At 44.4% G+C, this 17596-nt stretch overlaps 1 protein-coding gene across 1 annotated transcript in view; it reads right to left on the minus strand.

Moving 5' to 3' along the window:
* Positions 1-17596, minus strand: part of TSC22D1 (TSC22 domain family member 1) — a 99899-nt gene that overhangs the window by 28330 nt on the left and 53973 nt on the right. The window lies entirely within an intron of this gene.

The raw sequence follows: 17596 nt of genomic DNA on the forward strand, positions 1-17596 counted from the left end.
TTACGACCTCTGCTGACCTTATCAACCCAACCCAAGACCTCGGAGAGTTCAGTGCGGTTCCCCCCGGCGGTCAAACATGGTGTATGGTGAAAACTAGCAATAAACAACAATAAGAGGACTCGGGAATGGAAGGAAGACTTGAAGAGAGAAAGGATAGCAGGGAAAGAGGAAGGAGTGAAAAGGGAGGAGGAGGGAGAGAAGGGAAGGAAGGAGGAGGGGAAAGTAAGGAGGGAGAAAGGAGGGAGGAGGGGAGGGAGGAGACAGGGAGGAAGGAGAGAAGAAAGAGAAGCTAGAAAGGGAAGAAGGGAGCAGGGGAGGAAGGAGGAGGTAAGAAGGGAGGAGGGGGGAACAGAAGAGGAGAGGAGAGGAAGATGGAGATGGGGAGAGTTGAGGAGGAGGAGGAGAGGAAAAGGGAGGAGGGGGGAGAGAAAAGGACCCAGTGCCCCAACTGAGCAGGTGATGACCTCTGCCCCCAAACATAGACCATACAGTCACTAAAAATTAATATTCTAACAAAACTTGAGGGCAAAACAGATTTAGGGTTTTCGAAACTCAACTGCAACATGACCACGGCTGCGACAGGCAAGAAGGAGTTATGTATCTCCGACTTCCCACCTCAGCAGTGACAGAAACTGTGCACAACCTGTAAAGCCATACGCAGAACATGTCCAGGACTGAAGCTACATCATAAGCATTAGAAAACAGAAGCCTTAGTTCTACATCAGTCAACAAAATAGACATTTGCAACATAGTATATGCAGTTACCTACTTAAGTTGACTTTCCTTTCATTGATTTGTATCTAAAAATTGTCAATATGTAAAAATAATGATCATGTGTTCTCATTTTACCTTTATATTTTAAGTGTGTGTGTGTGTGTGTGTGTGTGTGTGTGTGTGTGCGCGCGCGCGCAGGTACACTCTTCCTCTGTTGTGTCATGGGAAGGTGAGACATCACCATTACATGTCTCCCACCATTCCCTACCCTTCTCCTGAGACAGGGTCACTGGGGCCTGGAGCCCACCATTTTGGATCTGGCAGTCTCCACCGTCCCCTCCTCCAGTACTAAGGTTTCAGGTGGGCGCTGCCTCTCCCAGCTGTCTCCCCTAGCTTTCACGTGGGTGCTGGAGGCCGCAAGCCCCGGACCTGGAGCTGGATGCTGTTTTCACTTTGTACCTCCATGCTTCACATGGTGCCTGGAAGTCAGAAGGCTTGAAGAGGAGGAAAAAGGAGAGCGCGGAGAATTCAAGAAGAATCAATGCTATGTTCTTTAAGAAATACATATGGTGTTTATTTTGTATTTTTTAGATAGAAAAACCAAGGCATTAAAAAGACTAGTAGAGTAAAATTCCAAGGCACAAAGGAATAATTTTTGAGCCAGGCTTGAAAAACTGGTAGCCTGATGGGTTGTTGAATTTTTTTCATGACATTTTTAGTGTATAGCAATTCTTTACACAATGAGAATAAGCTAATCTGAGGTAGGAGAATGTGAGAGTTTGAGGCCAGCCTAGAGTGTAGAAGGAGACGCTGAAGACAGGAAGAAGGAAGGAGACAGCCCACCAGAGCACCGGAACTGCCAGTGCCTGGGAGGAGGAGGGTGTCTGCAACCAGCAATTACCAAGGCCGCTACATGCCCATGCCTGCTTGGTCCTTTAGATGTTCTTACCCTGAGAAGGTTAGTTAATCTGCAACAGGTAACGGACTTTATGAAGGAAAGCTCCCAACAGCTTCAGGAAGTTTCTCAAACTGACTAGATTCACTAGGCTTCTCCCTACCAGAGTATACAATAAAAGCTGAAGACACCTCCCCCCACAACCCCCGACATCGTGGCCCGCCTCCCCCAGAAGAGCGAACCTGAGCATCAAAGAAGACTCTCAGTCAGGCAAAGCTGCAAAGACTCTGAGACCAGATCAGCTGCCTGGAAGAAGCAGAAACCTGCTCAGCTGCCCGGAAGCGGTTTAGATAGACTGAGGCACCCGGAAAGGAGATTCTCCAACCTGTTGAGTTACCTGCAGGCTATGCGGTGTGCTCCAGGTTCCCAGCTCTGTAAGCTGTCACTCATGCTGGGTGGGCTTTAGTGACTCAGCTGTCCTTGAGTCACTTCTGCCCCTGTAAGTGACCCCTCACTCATATTCCTGTAAGTGACCCCTCACTCATATTCCTGTAAGTGACCCCTCACTCATATTCCTGTAAGTGACTCCTCACCCATATTCCTGTAAGTGACCCCTCTAAAACTCACTGGTTAACCAACTTCAATTCTGGTGGTATCCATACTGTGGCTTTCTATCAGGGTGGGTGAGTGGATGTGTGAGTGTGCGTGTGCGTGGGTAGCCTCTCCCCAGCAAAAGTTTTGTCACACAGCCATAAATAAACCTCTCAAATGGAAGCATCAAATCAGTTGCTGCTATGGCTAGAGCTCTTAGAACGCTAATCCTAGGCAGAGAGCAGGTCAATGCTAGGTGTGGTGGCACTCACCTACGCTCTCAGCACCCTGGAGGCTAAGGCTGGAAGACAGTGAGTTTGAGGTTAGCCTAGGCCACACAGTGAGACTCTGCTCCACCCTACCCCGCCCCTAAAAACAGAAAAAGACATAAAAACAAATGGTAGGATCCAAGGAGTCACCAACTGCTAACAGGCCTGAGGAGGGAAGAAGAAAGCAAGAGCGCACACAAGCCTGGGAGAGGGCCCAGAGATGGGAGGAGCAGGAAAAAAGCGTGGACTGCAAGGGAGGAGACCTGCAGGAAGTGAGGAGTCAAGACTGCCAAGGTAAGGGCATCAAAGGACTAAGAATAAACTGTTATGGACAGATGACTGTGGAAGCAACGACACACACACACACACACACACACACACACACACACACCTACTCACCCTTGATAAGGGGCCCTGACAGACCCAAGTATGGATACCCCCAAAATCAAATTTGGTCAATCAATGAGTTTCAGTAGGGTCACTTACAGGAATATGAGTGAGGGGTCACTTACAGGAATATAGGTGAGGGGTCACTTACAGGAATATAGGTGAGGGGTCACTTACAGGAATATGGGTGAGGGGTCACTCATGGGAGCAGCAGTGACTCACAGACACAGCCCAGAAAATGAAGGAAGGCAAGAGGTGACACGTTCTTAGTAAAGAAAGCCCAGAGGGTGACACGAGAGGAATTAATTGGCTGCTTCTAATTCCATGTGCAGGGTTAGTTCTTCCATACATCTAGGATACGTCTTCATTCATTCAGTCACCCTCTCATCCGAACAGGCACGGGCATCTACTCCGCTCAGAAACGACACTGGGTGCCATCTTTGCCTCACACTCCCAGGGCCCTCTGCTCACAATGGACACTGCAAACGCTTGCAGCCTTGGTCTATAAGGCCTGTAGATGATGTGCAATCCATGAATATTTCTAATAACCAACGAGTAGGTTTATATTACTTATATCCTCTTAGAAAGCCCAATAGAGCGCAGTACGAGATGGGGGCTGACATGAAGGGTGGTGGGGGACCAGGGAGCCCAGCCCGGTGTTAGAAGCACTGTTCCCTGAGCCCCTCTGCCAACTCTCCTGTCTTACTTACTTTGCCGTCCTATGTGCACTACTATCTAGCTTGTTATCCAAACTGAAAAAACATCAACCCTGTTTGTTCGAATCCTGTATCTCACTCACACTCCTTGTCAGTGTGAAATTTATTTGTGTTGGCTAGTTCAGGGCCAGCCTGGTCTACAAAGTGAGTCCAGCACAGCCAAGGCCACACAGAGAAACCCTGTCTCAAAAAACGAACACAAACAAACAACAACAAAGAAATTGAATTCCAAAACAATAAAATACCTGGTATAACTTTAGACACAGCTTTCCCCCATTCTACCCATGTACTCAATACCGGGCACACTGGACACCCAGTTAGTAACAAGCAGTACGCTGACACTCTCGTAATGTTTGCATATAGAATAACATTATAAATGTGTGAAGAAACATAATATATCAAACATCATGCAGCAAAGCCTGAAGTTTAAAAAAAAGCTAGAAAAGCTAAGGTATTTTACATAAATCATACGCTAATGTACTGATGTTTGCTTAGCCTGAGAATCTGCGATCACTTCCACAAACCAACATATGTGGAAGGACCCAGAAATCTGCTTAAAATGGGAAGTGGGAAGAGGCAGCACTGCCAAATTAACTCAAGAAGCCTGGGACAGGCTGCTCAACCCCAGTTTTAATCCAGTAGTCTTTGTCCTAATGATCACTTGGCATATTTTAAACCAAGAATGCTATGTGGGAAACTAGCACGATCAGTGTTACAAAGAGATCAGCAAAGTTCCTTGGACGACTGTGAAGCCAGAGCTCCAAGCACAGGCCAACCGTGAACAGTCACTGCAGTCAGAGCAGCCAAGCACCCAAACTGCAGAGAGCAGCCACTAGATGAGAAGGCCCGCAGCAAATAATAAGTCCATCTGGCTTTTTTTCTGAATAAGTCCTCAGGAAAAAAACCAGATGTACACGAAAGGGTAATTATTCCTCAGAACAGTAGATGGCGCCAACACACCATGTCCTATCAGACTGGCTCAAATATCCTACAATGAATTTTTATATGTACAACCCAGGTTACCTAATTATTTTATGTATGTAATATTTCATAATTTGTATGACACTGCTTGTACTATTCTCAATATATAGGCATTTCATACTTTCAGCTATTTTTTTAAAAAAATGCATTGCTTTAATACAAAATAAAACTAGGAAATGTTGATAAATAAGAAATAAACTCCTGCAAAGCTTGGAGTTTTTGCTTTTTTTTTTTTTTTAAGACTAGAGCAAAATGACCCCTATGCATGAAAAGGCCATAGTGAGACCATTGCTTGTTAACCTAAATTTTGATTTTAAAATGTAATAAAGTAAAACGTAAGTAAAAAAAAAGAGGCTATGAACATAGTAAAGAAAATAAAACCAATAGAATATGAATGCACTGAAATCTGCTTAGCCTCAATGTCTGAAACGATTTCCAGAGTCAATTATAGAAACGCTGAAATCTTCTTTTAAGCCCAAGTACCTCAATAAGAGTTTCACTTCTATATGAGACTATGCAGAACATGATTTGAGCCACAAACTAGGTGACACAGTCCATTGTCCCCTTCCCCAACTGACCCATCCTGAGGGCTTCCAAACTGGACGCCAGTATGGCCTCTGAACGGAGTGGTGGGTGGTCTGTCAAATGGTCTGCAGCAGGAGCTGTGCCTAAGCGTTTATTTCTTGTTATGTTAGTCTAGGAAGGATATTGGGTCTGGGGAAGGCAGCTAATGACAAAAATGGCTAAAGCTATATCTAATAATCATGGTAAACAGGATAAAATATTTATAGCATAAGATAACTATACACAATTCTCAAGTTAATCCAATTGTAGGCTGTTGCTTCCCCACAGAATAACAGCACGCTGAAAGTACTGGGTGAGGGTTTCCTCGTGTGGAACATTAAGTCAGCAGAGGGGCTGCCTGCCATGGGGCATCTGACCTGAAATTACGGAAAACGCCTGTTTGTGTCTTGATAATTACATACATCAACAGGGAGTTTGCTCTCAAAGTCAAATTCTATATAGCAGAAGAAGACGGCTGTATAGTGACGAGGCTGCGTGGCTGTGCCCTCTGCGTGGCTGTGCTCTATCTACAGTAGAGGGAACAGCTGATGCCACTCGCTACTTGCGTGGACTTCACAAGCCAACAGACAGAAAATATGATTCTAAAAGAACAGGAACAGACCACCTTGTTTGTCATCAAGAAAAAACATGGTACACCTTTTCTGAAGAAGAAAAAAAAACAAAACAAAAGAACCTAACATTGCTCATCTCTCCTCCCCCATCTCCATTCCTGTTTAAACCTTTAGCTCTCAATATTCTTTCTCATAGAAGCCATCTGAAACCCCACTGGTTGGTAATCTGATTTAAAATGTTTCTTTTTTTAAAAGGGGAGTTTGAACAGAAGTATCCTAAATTAGGAAACGCTGCTCCCAGAAGGACATGGAGTTATTAAATGAAAGTCTGCGGGCCCAGGCAGATATTACCCTCCCCAAGAGTTGCTGCTAAGTCAGGTCCCAGAGGCACCCAGAACAACCCGGGCTGTTGGCACTGCTTAGCTACCCACCACAGCTGGACAGAAACAGCCTTCGGCAGAACGAAGCACCACACACTGGGGTTTCAGAACACAAGGGAGTCAATCTTAACTGCCCGGAAAAGTCCCCGCTGAGGAGCTTTCTGGTGCGGGGAGGTGCTAGGCTGGCTGCTGGGAGAGAAAAGGTATCAGTCCCCCATAATTCCACACTCAGGCTACAGCAGTGACCTGTCAGGGAAGATGTATCCAGTGGTGGAGCAGTGGCAAGACTGTATATTAGGTACCCAACTGCTCTCCTGATGGGCTCTGACGCCTGTTCCACAGGAGGGAATTCATACCTGACACTATAGACCTAGGGAAATAACAGAATAAGAAGAACCTATTGATGTTTTTTGTTTTGTTGTCTTTCCAAATGGTCGCTTTACCAAACTGCCTTCTAAATGTTTATATCTGCAGGCTGGTGCTGCTCCCAACCTTGGTCAGAGAAGCTTCTATTGCAGGGGGTAGAAACGAATGCATGGACTGTTCAAAGTGCTGATAACAGGCAACTGGGAGTGCGCGCTGCCGTAAATGGGACATCTGTACCCCACCGCGGATCAGAGAACACTGCGGAAGAGAGGGCGAAAAGGTTGTAAGGACCAGAGGACGGCGGAGTGTCTCCAGACATGACATGGCTGCTTTACATGCAAATTCACAGCACCAGCGGTCACCTGCACATGATGCCAGTTTGGAAGGCTAGAGCGAAGTGGGAGGGGCTCCTGAGGCCCCGCCCCCAGCTGAGGAGCTACAGATAGCAGTGAGAGCCCGCTGAGGGAAGAGTCACTTTCTCTAGGAGCATGGTCATTGGTAGGAACCCCATTCTCCAGTGGATCACCCACACTTAGGCACACACCACAGATAGCGCTAGTTGGATTCAATGGTTTTTTAAAATGTATGCTAATTAATTAAAAATTATGAAAGTAAGGCATGAAATTCAGAGGGCAGTGTGATGGAGGGATGGTGGGGAGACTTGGAGGGAGGTAGTGAGGTGAATATGATCTGGAAACATTGATATGAGCTAGATACACACACACACACACACACACACACACACACAACACACACACACATATACACACACACACACACATACACACACACACACACACAACACACACACACATATACACACACACACACCACACACACACACACACACACACACACACACACACACACACTTTAAGAAAGCTTCAAACAACTTTCCATATGCAGCAGAGGTGGCCATCCTTAGATTAAAAGCCACTCTGTCCTGGCAGGACAGCCAGCACCCACGTGCATACAGAAAGTTGAAGTTTCTTCAGTCTTTCTCTGTGCAGCATTTCTACCAGTAACCCGCAAACGTTCCGGAGATGACTGAGTGGTTTTCTTAGTTAAAAACAAACAGAGCCTCAAAGCCATATGTAGTAAATATTAGATTTCTGATTGCTTTTCCTAAGAGACATTTCAAAGGCATGCCGCTGATTCAGAAAGAATAGCTAATGAGGGTAACCTTCAAAGCCGGCGTTAGGGACCTGAGTATTTCTAGAGCTACAGTGGAATAGATGGGCACGGAATGAAATCTTCCTGCCATCTGATGCCTGCTGCAGGAACATCCAAAACATCTCATTAAGAAAAGTAAGCAAGAGCAGGCAAGGTCAAGGACTCCACAAGACGATCTACAGAGTCAACAAACTGGGCCCTCAGGGGCTCACAGTGCCAGAACCACCAACCAAAGGGTACACATGGGCTGGGGCTGGGCCTGGACCCCTGCACATTGGTAGCAGATGCACAGCTTGGTCTTCACATGGACCCCTCGAACAACTGGAGTGGGGCCCTCTCTTACTCTGATTCTGGCTGGGCTGCCTTGTCTGGTCTCAGGGGGAGAGGATGTGCCTAGTCCTGCAGCGACTTAATGTGCCAGGGCAGGTGGGTACCCATGGGGGACTGCCCCCTTCTCCAATAAGAAGGAAAGGGAGAATGGGGAGAAGAGGGGTGTGTGTGTGTGTGTGTGTGTGTGTGTGTGTGTGTGTGTGTGTGTGTGTAGGGGGAACTAGGGGAAGGAAGGGTTGCAATTAAGATGTAAAGTGAGCAAATAAATAAATCTTTAAAAAAGAAAAGTAAGCAAACCCAATTACAAAGATATGAGTTAGAAGGAAATAATTTATATAGAGGAAAATCTTAATTTTTATATAGATAATGCCAGATTTATAGAATTATTAAGTATAATTTTTAAATTACAAACAATAGTTCATGTAAACTGTGAGGAGTAGAAAAGGTAGTAACGGGAGCTGGAGAGATGGCTCAGTGGATAAGAGCATTGTCTGCCCTTCCAGGGGTCCTAAGTTCAATTCCCAGCAACCACATGGTGGCTCACAACCTTCTATACAGGAATCTAGTGCCCCCTTCTGGCCTGCAGGTGTATATGCAGATAGAGCGTTCATATATAAAATAAATAAAATCTTTAAAAGAAAAGGTAGTAACTAGCATTAAAATATAAGGGGTTTGATTTTGATCTTTCTTTGAAAGTTGGTTTTAGGATAATTTCAAAGTTTTAAAGTAGATAATACAAATGGCATGAATTAAAAGAACATCAATATAACACAGATCTCTCAAACCAGAAAATGAATAAACCAATAGGTAAGTAAGCAAAATAAATAAATAAATAAACAAATAAATAAATAAAACAATAAATCCTGAATTTATAACAATAAAGCAAGAATTCAGAAGTGGGCAACACAAAAGAGCAGGGCAAATGGAAAGCAAGCAGGTGGCGTTCAGAGCAATAGTCACACAGTGGACCAAACCCACCAGGAAAGGGACTCAACCGCCACTGTCCAGACTCCACTGCGCAGCACTGTCTGTAAGACTAACCAAACTTCAAGGGCATGGAACTGAAGTGTGGAAAGGTGGTACTAACCATGTTAACCTGGAAAGGTTGTACGGCCTTCAGAGAGGTAAGACAGACCCAGGAAATGGGCTAGGAAAAGAGACCAGGTTCACTGTACCACGAGAACCCTAAGCTTGCAGGCACTGGGACTATATAATGTAGGCGCAAAGGAGGACTAGGTTAAACTGGTTCCATTATTACTGTTAAGTCATTCAGACCACATTAACTGTAATATTAAAGATTTAACAAAGTAACTTAAAGCTTGAGTTAATGCACACGCAAAGAAATATCAACCTCAAATTAAACAATGCAAGCCCTTTGCGGGCACCTGGCAAACACTGTTGCATAAAGGCCTCCTGAGCTAAATCATAAAGCTAAACACACTTCAAAGAATGAGCTCAAAAGATAAGTTGAGGGCTGAAGAAATGGCTCAGCAGAGATGTTCTTGCAGAGGACCTGGGTTCAGTTCCCAGCAGCCAGGTGGCAGCTCATGACTGCCTGTAACTTCAGTTCTGGGGAGGATTCTAGCCTCCCCAGGCACCCGGCACATACACGCATATATATGTATATACAGGTAAAACATGTATACACATAAAATAATAATAAGTCTATAAAAAAAAACTAAAAGAAATACTTTAAAAAAGGCAAGTTTGCAGCTGGGAGTGGTGGCACATGCCTTTAATCCCAACTTTAGGGAGGCAGAGGTAGGTAGGTCTGTGTGAGTTCGAGGTCAGTCTGATCCACATAGCAAATTCCAGGCCAGCCAGGGCTACATTAACAAAATGGTAAACATATTAGAAAATCATATTTATATTTCTAAGTATCTGTGGGTAAAACCACATTACAAATATGCAAGCTTAAAACATTTATATTAAAAATTCAGACTTATACATTATGTAATGACTTAAAAGAAATTCTGTAGCCCTTTAAGCACACCCTAAGAAAGAAAACTTGAAGCCTAATGGACTAAAATTTCAACTTAATCTTCTAGAAAAGAAATGAGAACAAAATGAAGAGTGAAGGAGATAAGAAATACTTTTAAAAATGAGATAAAAAATTTTCAAGTCAAATTTGGCTTCTTGAAAACACTGATAACAAGACAGCAGTTAGCAGAGGCTGACAGAAAAGGACACATAGCCACGATATACTGTGTATGTCCAGAACATCTCAAGGGGGGCCTGGGAGTATCTGCACTGAAAGGAGTGGTAAGCGTTTGCCAAGAGAGCTATGCTTACCCTGACCTGAACATTACCCAGTGTGCAGCCACCTGTACCGAGCATCTTTTGGTACCACACAGACAAGTATAATTTTATGTGCCAATTGGAAATTTGGAGACTAGTAAAGGAAGAAAGGCAGGTTTCCCCAAACATCTGAGAAGCAAAAATAAATGCCATGGGAAATATTCCTATGGAAAGCAAAATATAGATGATTATATAAACCGTAGAACACACAGGACCTTCAGTGGGGAGGCTACAGGCCAGCCCTGTTAAACTGCCAAAGAAAAATGACACTGTTATAAAAAACCTTCCAGAGATTTTACACACATATAAAAACTTGTTTTAACCTAAAACTTATTTTAAGAAGCTAGTAAAACCTTAAACAAATAATAATAATAAAAGCACAGTTTAAGAAAACCATAAACTGGCTCCCTCTTTTAAAAACCAAACAAACAAACAAACAAGACCCAGGGGCCAAGTGAGACTGGGTCAGTGGGTACCTGATGACCTGACCTGAGCTTGATGCCCAGAACCCACATAAAGGTGACAGGGGAACTGATTCCTGCCTGTTGCTCTCAGGCCTCCACGAGTGCGCCAAAGCGGGAGCGCTCCATCCCAAGCCTCATACACAATAGTGGGGGAAAAATAGTAAAACTTGTAGGGAATAAAATGCTACGACTGGGCTGGATTTATAGCAACATTATTAGGGTGGCTCTACATTATGAACTCTATACATTTTTATCAGATCTACAAAAGAAACAGATGACAAAAGGAACACAACACTTCAAGAAATAAAAAGGTAAGCCCAAGTATAGTGGTGCCCGCCTGTAACCCTTGATTTCAGGAAGCTGAAGAAGGGTTGCTGTGATGTAAGACCACCTAGGGAGAAGCCTTCTGAGGAGACTGAAGCCAGGCTGGTGAGGAGGCTGGGAAGACACTTCTCACCATGCCTGATGACCTGGGTTTGACTCTGGGACCCACATGGTGAAGGAGAGAGCAGACTTCCACCAATTGCTCTCCGACCTCCACATGTGCCCCATGGTGCATGTGTGCTCACACACTAAAAATGAAGATGATGATCATCATCATCATCATCACCATCTTTAAAAAAAATCAAACAGTAACTAATAATAGCAATAATAAAATTCAATATAATCTTAAGAATAAGCATTAAAGAACGGGGTGGGGGGGGAAGATGGTAGTTACCAAAAAACCACAGAGCACATTCTTCATAAAGATCAAATATCAGAAGTACTTGTTTCAAAGCTTGTAAGAATACACCCACTATCGTTGTCCCTTTCAGTTTTGATATGGCATGTGTCTTTTCATCAGAATGCTATGCAAGTCAGGCTCACAGAACAAACAAGAACAGAAAGAACGAACGACGCACGGGAAAACAAAGCTCCCTCTCAGATCCCCCGAAGCCCATAATTGGAAACAAACTGATATGCAAATGTTTATTATAATCAATAAGAAGGCACAACAAGGGGACGGCTGCACTCTATAAACAGCAGCACCCAGTGGCGCTGGGCTTTGGAGGGGTCCAGTCTACAAAAGAAGGGAGGGCGTGTTGGGACGTGAATAATAGACATGCGCAACTTTACTAACCTCTGTTAAAGACAACCAAATAAATGGTGAATGAACTGAGTCAAACTCACAAATCCCAAAATTAACCCAGAAATTCAGCAGTTTTCCATCAAAGTTTCTTCAAGATGCTTTTATGAAGCATCATATTTACAGGGAGGGCCGTCGAGATGACTCACTGGGTAAAGGTGCTTGCCACAAAACCTCAACACCTGAGTTCGATCCTAAGACTTGTAGAGAGAATTAAATACCAAAAATTGTTCTCTGAGCTCCACAAGTGCACTGTGGCGTAAGCACACATGAACATGTCGCGCACGCCCTCTCCCCCATACATGCAAAGATCACAGTGGCCAAGGCCTCAAGGAAAAAGGCGGACTCAATCTCCTAGGTAGTGAAACTCTTAACAAGCAATACGATACTAAAAACAGAGTGAAGAAATCAAGTAACGTATGGATGAATTTATGATGATGGCAGCAGCAGGTTGAATGCATTGTCCTCCCGTTAAAGATACAGTGACACTGAACAGAGATTTGCCCCACATCCCAGAGATCATTTCAGGCATAAAGAACTCCTAAAACCAGCAAGGGGGGTGGGGGTAGGGGAAGACCCAATGGTAAAGGGCCTTTTACAAAATGACACCTGCCTCACCTGTTCATCTACCTGTTCTTTATCTCACTGATGGCACGGAATCTAACTTAAAACCAAGTGAAGTTAGCATTCGGTCACCCACCAACATAGCTAAAACCAGAAGAAACACTGCCAAGAGGGTTTACACTTTAAAGAACCACCAAACACCTATACACACTTGGTAGACAAAAGTAGGCACAACTACTTTAAAAGCTGGCAATATCTAGCAAAGACAAACACACATTAAATGTCTATCAAGAAAACAAACAAAAAAAAATCATAAAATATAATGCATTCATACAATGTAGTACATAGTTGTGAAAATAACCAAACATTTACTCAGCTCAGTAACAAGGAGGAATCTCACAAGCACAACATTCAGCAAGAGAAAACAGAGAGAAGAACGCGCTCCACAGTAGACAAGCTCACGAACGCGTCAAAGCGGACAATCCGTAAGAAATAAGAAAGGGACTTTCACAGGACAAACACGAGTGATTAGTACGCATCTATAAAAATGACCTCAACCACAAAACCACACACGTCTAATATTACATGCTCCTCTTTGACAAAACTGAAGTTAGCTGGATGATGCCAAATGTTGGCAAAAATAGCAGTTGATGGGTTGTTTAATGTTTTACTGGTGAGTGGCAGATCAGGACAGTCTATGGCTATCACCGTGCTGCAAAGCTGAGAGTGTCTCTCCCGCCATCCTCTACTCTGCTCTGCTGCAAACGCTGCAGTTATAAACGTGTTCACAGGAGCACTGTACATCTAGGAAAGAAAAGACCTAGGAACACATCACTCCGAAAAGCCGACAGGAGAAAAATGGACACCCGTGCACTCCTACATTAAAGTCTGTGTATTCAGAGATGGCATGGGGGCACAAAGACACGAGTGAAAACTGCACAAGATATCTCGTGTAATCCTGCTCTTACGAAGCTCAACCACAAGCCAATGGAAGCAGCACACTGTCTAGGAACAAGCACAGATAGCTCAGCTGCTCTGGGTTCTCCTTGGTTATGAAACAGAGTCTAAACCCTCCCCACCCACCCAGAAGGAAGCAGAAGACTGTGCTACAGGAATGCAACGTTTGCGAAGTCACTGTCACGGTTTAGCCAGGGAAAAAGCCACAGGTGGAACAGATGAGAACGTTAGCATGACCTGGCCACTACACTCAAGAACTTCCTGTGGCCATGGGTATACTCTCAAGGACTGCACAAGATTAGACCCCCTCAACATGTCATCATGAGTCGGGGAGGAAGCCATGAGGCCCCACCCCCTCCCTGAAGGACTATTGGAGGAGGGGGTGTCATTTTCTTCAGTGGAAGACCATGGGTGATGTCCTTGTTTACTTCCCATACATGCTTGGGCCAAACTCACTAATTAAACTCTGTGGGACAGACACACATAAAGACACCACAGAAGTAGAAGGGGCCTTGCTAAAAGGAGAGTTTTAGCAGGAGGGGGTGGGAAGATGGCTGGGTGGTGAGAAATGACCAGAACTGATTATAGAAACCTCAGAAAGTGCCCAATGGTGAACAAAGAAGGTAAACAAAGAAAATAAACAAGGCAGAGATGCACAGGAGGAACTGTGGGAAAGGGTGACACTGAGCACAGAACGGTGAAGCCCACTGCGGTACAAATAAATACTCAGTGAGTATAGTACCTTTATCAAAGCCAGACGTTTACAAGTATTGCTAAATAAGAGATTATGGGGGGGGGCGGCAGGAGGAGTGGACCATGCTCTATGGAAATGCTCTTTTCCAAAGTATGACAGTATGATGTATCTCCCCTCATTTTGCCTTTATATGTAGCAAGAGATCCGCGGGCTTATACACCTGTGTCACAATGAACTTCTAGTTGACATTACTTTTTTGGAAGACACTGTTGCAACCTCTCTTTCCCCGTCACCATCTTCAACAAGGCGCCCCATGACTGGGACGAAGTGAACACAGGCTGCCGAGCATGTGTCTTCCGTGAGTAATCCTGAAAATGCAAATCAGCGCCTTTCCACCTGGTAACTTGAGCTGCTGGTCTTCCTAGCCCATTTAACGCCAGAGATGTATCCTTAGCGGACACTAAAGATGGGAGATATTTTCACACGGCCTTCATTCTACATCTCTTACCTGAGAACACCTTTTCCTCTGAGTAACTAAATTCTCTTTTTTTCAGAATCCAGTAACAGTAAAAATGACCAGCTAATGGTTTATAATACGTTGGCTTATTTAATTCTTTACTAAGGCTCCCTGCCAAACCACTGTGTACAGAAGTCTAAGAGGCTGTTTCTCACCTCCCAAGGGTGGACCTTAAGTAGTCCCATTCCAGGACCATGGGACAAAAGTCAATCCATTTATATAGCCGTGTAGAGGAATTTATTTATTACTTATTTATTTTAGTTTTTTTGAGACAGGGTTTCTCTGTGTATCCTTGGCTATCCTGGATTCACTTTGTAGACCAGGCTGGCCTCAAACTCACAGCGATCTGCCTGTCTCTGCCTCCTGAGTTCTGGACTTAAAGGTGTGCATCACCATGTCTGGCTGTGTAAAGGAATTTTAATTCAGAGTGTGGCTGCTCTGACAAGAGATCACGTCCAAAGACTTTCAGGATCTGTGCAATCTGGCTTTAATCCAGGAGGCATAGGCAAACAGAGCTGAGCTCAAGGCCAGCCTGGTATAGAGCAAGTATCAGGTAAAGAAAAGCTTAGGTCCAGGTGTGGTTGTATATGCCTTTAATCCCAAACAACGAAGATAAAGTTAGTTTGTAGACGGAAGCACCCATGTTTGTAAGTTTTGTTTGAGTGGCGGGAAAAGTGATGGATCAGCAGAAAATTTGACAGACTAAGATACGCCCAGTTCTCCTGAGAACAGAGAGGAAAGGGAAGCTACTTACGGACAAGGCAGAGAGGGAGAGGAGGCAGTTACACCGGGACAGTAATAGAGAGACAGGCTGCAGAGAGAGAATAAACTAGACACAGGTGAAGACAGAAATGGGCCCAGAATGAGAAGAAGCCAGAAGATTAGATCAGATTGCTGAGTCAGTATGAGGCCGAGCAGAGCAATTCAGAGGTCAAGAAAGCAGGCAGATTAAAAAGTCAGCTGGGAGAGGAGTTTGAGCCACAACCGCTGAGTTGAACCAGCCAGCTAGAGATCAGTAAGAACAAGAGAGGGTGAGCATCTTCAGTAGTAAATCTCAGAGGCTGAAACATTCTAGGCCTAGGTTAGACTGTACGGGGGCTAGAAGCTTCCAGGGCTAGGCCTAAGTTAGCAGACAGAGGCAGTAAGTCTCCAAGGCAACAAACGAAACAGGCGAGTAAGAGTTTGGTTTACAGAGATGCCGTCAAATTTCTCAAGAAACCACAACAAAGAAATGACAAGTCAAAAATCCATCAGGTAGGACATTACTCGGACAGGCAAGAAAACAGACAGGAGTTGAGTTACTTGATCAAGCTCATGTTGTTCGCATATCATGGCACCAGTATGCAAATTTAGCCCGGCTCCAGAGCCCTTGCTACTGCAGGCAGGCCAGCTCCTTGAGCCAGTCCAGTCCTTCCTCCACTCAGGGGATTTCTGGCCTATACTTAAAAACCTCTTTTCAAATCTCTATAGATTAACTTCTGTAAGGTTATGTTCACAGTAACACGCTAGACACATAAAATAAAGACCACAAAAACACTTCCCCTGGGTCCCTGAAGCACGGGGCTTACCAAGGGTATTCGGGATCTGCCTCATTGATCATTGCAACTAATCACAGTCATAAGAAAGTGAGAAAAAAGTCGGGTGTGGTGGCACATGCCTGTAATCCCAGCACTCAGGGAGGCCGAGGCAGGCGGATCGCTGTGAGTTCAAGGCTAGCCTGGTTTACAAAGCGAGTCCAGGACAGCCAAGGCTACACAGGGAAACCCTGTCTCAAAAAAACAAATAAAAAGGCAAGTGAGAAACAAAGGAACTTGAGGCTAGACAGGCAGGCATGGCTCACACGGCATAAGCAAGCTGTGGCTAAAGTCAGCCCCAGGACCCTGGAGTGTGAAGGCGGAGATCTGGACAAGCCTTAAAATGCAAATTTACATAATCGATACTTTTCAAAAGTTATATAGCCATAGTATGACGGTTGCTATTTCTTAAGCTTTAACATCTAATGGGCAGACAATCCCAAGATACGAATTAAATCAGAGAATGTAAAGAGAAGTTTCTAGACACCGATTCTGCAATCTAGAAACCTAGTTATCCTGGTAGGAAAAAAGAAAAATAAATGGTCTCCACCCAAACTACAGGAAGTCATATGCAAATGCCTTGGGGTTTTCACACACCTGTCGTTGCTAATAGGTTTGCAAATTATCCTGATGTCCAAGACTTCATCAGTTTGAGAAAAGAAGGGGCGAATATATAATCTACAATATAAAAATCTCTCAGTATTTCCAGCTCTAATGCAGAGGAAACACAAGCTTTTGCCATAGAGATGTCTTAGGTCTAAGACAAAGGTGGGGCAGACAGATGACACAGGAACAGAGCTGGCATCTGATCAAGTGGGTCGTGCGTATCCCATCACTGTCACCTGACCCTCTCCTTCCTGCTGCTTGAACTCCACTCTGCTCGAATGCAAGTCCTTGGTGCATCTACTTGTTACTAGAAATACTCTGAGTCACTTCACCATTGAAAACACTTCACTGCTGTCCTTACAGGATTAGAAACATCGAGTGTATCCTAACAGAGCTGATATTCTAACAGAGACAGTGTTTCAAGTCAACCATGTCAAGCATGCAGGTTAACAGCCTTGGCTTCAGGTAGGAACCCCAGTGAGGGTAAAACAGAGGCCCCTGCAGGTGTTCCCTGCGAGTGCTTCCAAACACTTGGGGAAAACCTGGCTGAGAGAGGGTAGACACTGGAACCTGATACTGTCCAGCCATATAAAACCGTTTGCTGGTGAAAAGTCTTCTTCGGGAGGAAATCACATTATCTTTCTCACCCATCACCTAGTTTTGGAGGTTTCAGAAGTCCCTACTCGGAAGCCTTCAGTGAACCAATAAAAAATAATCTGAAATGAAACATCTCCCCAATGATAAGGTCTGTCATTTGAGATCATGTTTTCCAAATATTAAAACTCGGTCGTTTCAGCATCCAGAGACTCGATAGTCACCATCTTTGTATGGTTTTGGTTAAAATGTGCTTTTCTAATG

The sequence above is a fragment of the Acomys minous genome (assembly GCF_964271855.1).
Source record: "Acomys minous genome assembly, chromosome: 18".
Lineage (NCBI taxonomy): Eukaryota > Metazoa > Chordata > Mammalia > Rodentia > Muridae > Acomys > Acomys minous.